At 31.1% G+C, this 4,437-nt stretch overlaps 1 long non-coding RNA gene across 6 annotated transcripts; it reads left to right on the forward strand.

Annotated features, from left to right (window-relative positions):
• LOC140837303 (uncharacterized) lies at positions 1 to 3,944 on the forward strand. Of its 6 annotated transcripts, none has more exons than XR_012119287.1 (5): positions 1 to 487; positions 928 to 1,287; positions 1,631 to 1,957; positions 2,041 to 2,109; positions 3,899 to 3,944. It is a non-coding gene; the product is annotated as an uncharacterized lncRNA (long non-coding RNA). The 6 variants fall into 6 exon arrangements; XR_012119290.1 differs by lacking the exon at positions 3,899 to 3,944 and having other exon boundaries at positions 928 to 1,000; positions 1,156 to 1,287; positions 2,041 to 2,770; XR_012119289.1 differs by lacking the exon at positions 3,899 to 3,944 and having other exon boundaries at positions 2 to 487; positions 928 to 1,000; positions 1,181 to 1,287; positions 2,041 to 2,770.
• Positions 3,945 to 4,437: the final 493 nt, after the last annotated feature.

The raw sequence follows: 4,437 nt of genomic DNA on the forward strand, positions 1-4,437 counted from the left end.
TATTTTTTAAACTTAAAATTATTTAAGATATATGTGTAAATGTTGGATTTTTGTGTTTGTGTATATGTTAAGTTCGATGAAATTATTGCACCAAGGGATTGTGTATTTTTTTAGAGCCGTGATGCAACCAATCTAGATAAAAATGATAAATATTACTTGAGTTGGAGTTCAAGGAAATGCCGATGAGTGGAGCAACCTTGGATTTGACTGGAGTTCCCTTGCTGTAGAAGACCCTTTCTGCTGGAAATGAATCTTATGATTTTCTTCTTGGAGCCATTGGAGGGTTAGTATGTCTATATAAAGGTCAATTGCATTGTACTTTTGTTTTTCATTTTTCGTATTGACTAATTTTTTAACTTTTGAATTTGATGCGAAGGTATAAATTTGTTCATAATAAGACACCTAAAGCCTGAGACTGGATTGCTTCAGCTTCGGGAGTGTGTACAAATTGTTTGCAAACTTTAGGCCCACTACTGTTTTACCCTAGGTGAAAATATGTGAGCTTAATATGATATGATTTTCTTTTCCATTTCAAAATTTTCTATTGGTTTAAAGTGGAATCTATTACTTGAGAAATTTGGAGTAAATATTTTGTGAAAACTTTAAACTCAAGCAATATAATTATAAGTTAGAGCTTTAATAGATTTTTCATAAAATGCTTGATAAAATGTACGATAAAACTCTATTTGACTTTTCAGTTGTTTATTGATAAATTTCATTCCAACAGTATCGAATTATACTTTTTGGTTCTATTTGTGTTGCGTTAAGTTGGGTTTTTTTTTTTAGGTTTTTTAGGTGTCGAAAACTGAATTTTAATTTGAAGCTTTTGTCCAATGATTAATATTATAGTTATTTTCTCATTTACAAACCTATTTTTATAACTTTATTATTTTCAAACTCATTGTATACCGTTGTTTTGTTTTCTAGGCTATTGAACTTGGATTTGTGTTTCTAAGTTCAACTTTGTTTTTTCAAGCCAAAGATTGCTTCTTACAAAGAGGTATTGTATATGTATGTTTTTCTTCTTTTGCTTTCACTTTGTTGTTATACTTTGTGTATATTGTTTGGAATGTGTAGCATACATCATCCGTATATCAATTCTTTGCTTTCAACTTTCCATAGGATTTTTCTATACCCCTCATTAATTGATTTTAGATTGATTGCGAACAGATTATCCTAGCAACCAAAACCTACTTACTTTGCTCTGATCTCCTTTATCGAGAGAACATAATGCTTAATCGGACTCACCATCGACCGAATTACTCATCTGGAAGGCCAACAATCGAGGTAAGAATCGGTTATACATCTGTGATTTAGTTTGTGATGGCTTCTATGTGCGTAATTTTTGGTTTCTTTGTTGTCCTCAGATTATTTTATTATAAATAAAATTGAGAGTGAATACGTCTAGGTTTGCATGTATTAACTGTTAAGTGTTGTTTTATACTTAGAATACCTTGGTCAAGTTGGCTTTTTTTTCACGTGCAATTATGTGTAAGAGGTCAGACATTTTTTTTTCATTGTAGTCATGTCTGTGGATTGGTTGCTTACGCTTCAAGTATTTATCCTAATGTCGCCTGTGATATCCTTTACGCTTTCATGAGGTTGTTATTGTTATTGTCTTATGTTGCAGGACCAAAACCTTCGGAGTTATATGGAAAGTATACATGGAAGATTGATAAGTTCTCACAAATAACCAAAAGAGAGCTCCAAAGCAATGCATTTGAGGTTGGCAGATACAAATTGTATGTTCTATTGTCAAAGTTTCTTTTAGTTTCGATTTTCTATATGTGTTTTAATATATCGTTTCAGTGAAATAGTGAAAGTGAAGGTTTCTATGACAGTAACATACTTTAACCTTGATTGATAGGTATATTTTGGATTTACCCTCAAGGCTGTGATGTTTGCAACCATCTCTCTTTGTTTCTTTGAGTGGCCAATCATGACAAGCTTCTTCCTGGTATAGTGATGTTTGTGATCATTTGTCTACTAAATTAATATGTGTTTTGAAGTTTGTATTATGTGTCGCTTCCTTACGAACAGGATCGCATCATTTTGCTCAATTCACTATTGTTGTGGTAAGTAAAGATCCTAAAAAATCAAAAACTTCAGGTAATTGTTGGATTTTCATTATTCTTTTTTTTTGTGATTGTTATTCTGATTCTGTGGATTAGCAACTATTTATTCTCTTCAATCTTCCATAAGAACTGATTAGCAACTTCAAAATACAATATTTCACCAATGTTCAATAAACAAAAAGATCAATTTCTAAGCAATTTATAATGTATTTAAACTATCTACCTCTTTTCATTTCTCGATGCGTTCTTCCAACCTAAAGATGGGGAAATTGTTCCTCTTCTGTGACTGAGGAGTAGCATTTCTAAATAAAGTACAAAATTCATCAACATCTCATCCACAAAACAAGAAGAAACATTGTGAAGATAGTTGGCTTGATCTGTGAGTATTACAATGAGGTGGTAGATTGACCATCCTCTTTATTTAACTGGCAATGGTACATTGTTGTCACTCTTTGCATTTTACTCAATTAATATATAACCATTATTAAGATAAATACTCAATGAACAAATACATGCACTTTATAAAAATCAAATTAGGCGTTGCATTATATACTTACACTTCAGATACTAAGTTGGGTTAAGTACCATTAGAAGATATGTTTCACATACTTAACGTAACATAAAAGTTTAGAAAACCATTAATAAAAGTAAGCATAGAATCAAAAATTAAAGAGAAAGGAAAATAGATGTAAAAATGTTTTTTTTACTACAGATTGATGAAGGATCAATGTAGATGGTAAAGTTGTTCTGCTGCCAGCTGTCTTGGCGATCCACTTCACTCACTCCACGATATTTTTACAGAGGTTTGATTTTTATCCCTTTCTCTTTTTAGTAAATTTTTTGCCCCTTGTGAGCTATTTGGTTTGCTTACGAATTATTTATTTTTAATGTAAAAAAAAAATCAAAATGTAGTTTGAAATCTTTTACTTAGTAATTATGGACTTTTAGAGTATGTGTTTAACTTGCATATTTCTTTATTTTGTAATTTCTTCTGCCCAGCTGTTTTGGTGATCCACTTCATTCACTCCACGATATTTTTACAAAGGTTTGATTTTTCTCCCTTTCTCTTTTTAGTAAATTTTTTACCCCTTATGAGCTATTTGGTTAGCTTACGAATTTAATTTATTTTAAAATTAAAAAAATATCAAAATGTAGTTTGAGATCTTTTACTTGGTAATAATGGACTTTTAGAGTCGGTGTTTACCTTACATATTTTTTTATTCTGTAATTTCTTCAATAAATAAAATTTCAAACTACAATTTTCATATCTTTTTCCTCATGTTTAGTGTATAAAAGTTATTCTTTTTTTTTTATTTGGTTGTAATCTATCCTTAAGTCCCCGTGTTACATAACTTCGTTAACCATTTTTGTGATAAAAATTCTACCAAGTATTGCTCCATTATTTCTTTGCTTTTGTGATGAGATTTCTCCTAATATTTGTTCTTATGATGTCGACCGGGGAGTAGCCGATACAGAACCATATTTCCGGATGGATCGAGGAATCGATATCGTATTTTCCTATGTTTTTCGATGATCCTTATGAAACAGGAGACTTTATAGGTGATTCTTGGTGGGCTCAGGGTCAGAATCTTGAAAAAGATATTGTAGATGACAGTTTTACATTGAAATTTATCATTATTTCACATGAAATAATATTACGGCTTCAAAAGAATATGATTTTTTATGATCAAAACCTATATCATGTAACGTAACAAATTGAGTTTGACAGATTTATTTAAGCTTCGCAATCCATTGCCTTTCATGATTTATGTACAAAATGTTTCGGTGGCGTGTTGTAATATCATGAATGGATAATACATTAGCTCAATATATTCATGACACACGCAACGCGTGTGCCTCGGTGGCTAGTATATATATAGACTAAGCCTTTGGTGTTTAGAATACAGCAAGGAAGAAAGAACGAGAAGAGCTTCCGAGAAAACTTCAAGTTCTTGATAGTAAATTCAATTCACGCAAGATTCGGCCATACGATTTTCGATCTGAGTTTATTTCTGTGATCCTCGTGTCAACGGCTTCACACGGACGTAAGTAATATTGATTTCTATTATGATTTGAAAATATGATATTGAAGGAATCGGATATGATTGATATATGATGTTCTTGATATAGTAGACATCGTATAATCGAAATCGGATTGAAGAACGGATACCGTATGGAATTTTTATGATTTTTCAGATTTTATATGATTGAGATTATACATATTTGGTATCATATTATGTTTGTTGATTGATTATGAGTTATGGGAATTGGGATATACTGATTTTGTATTACCGGTATTTCAAAATTGTGATGTTATGCCGTCGAAACAGAATGAGATTGAGTTCTGATTATATCTGGTATT

Source organism: Primulina eburnea, chromosome 7 (assembly GCF_022965805.1).
Source record: "Primulina eburnea isolate SZY01 chromosome 7, ASM2296580v1, whole genome shotgun sequence".
Taxonomy (NCBI): domain Eukaryota; kingdom Viridiplantae; phylum Streptophyta; class Magnoliopsida; order Lamiales; family Gesneriaceae; genus Primulina; species Primulina eburnea.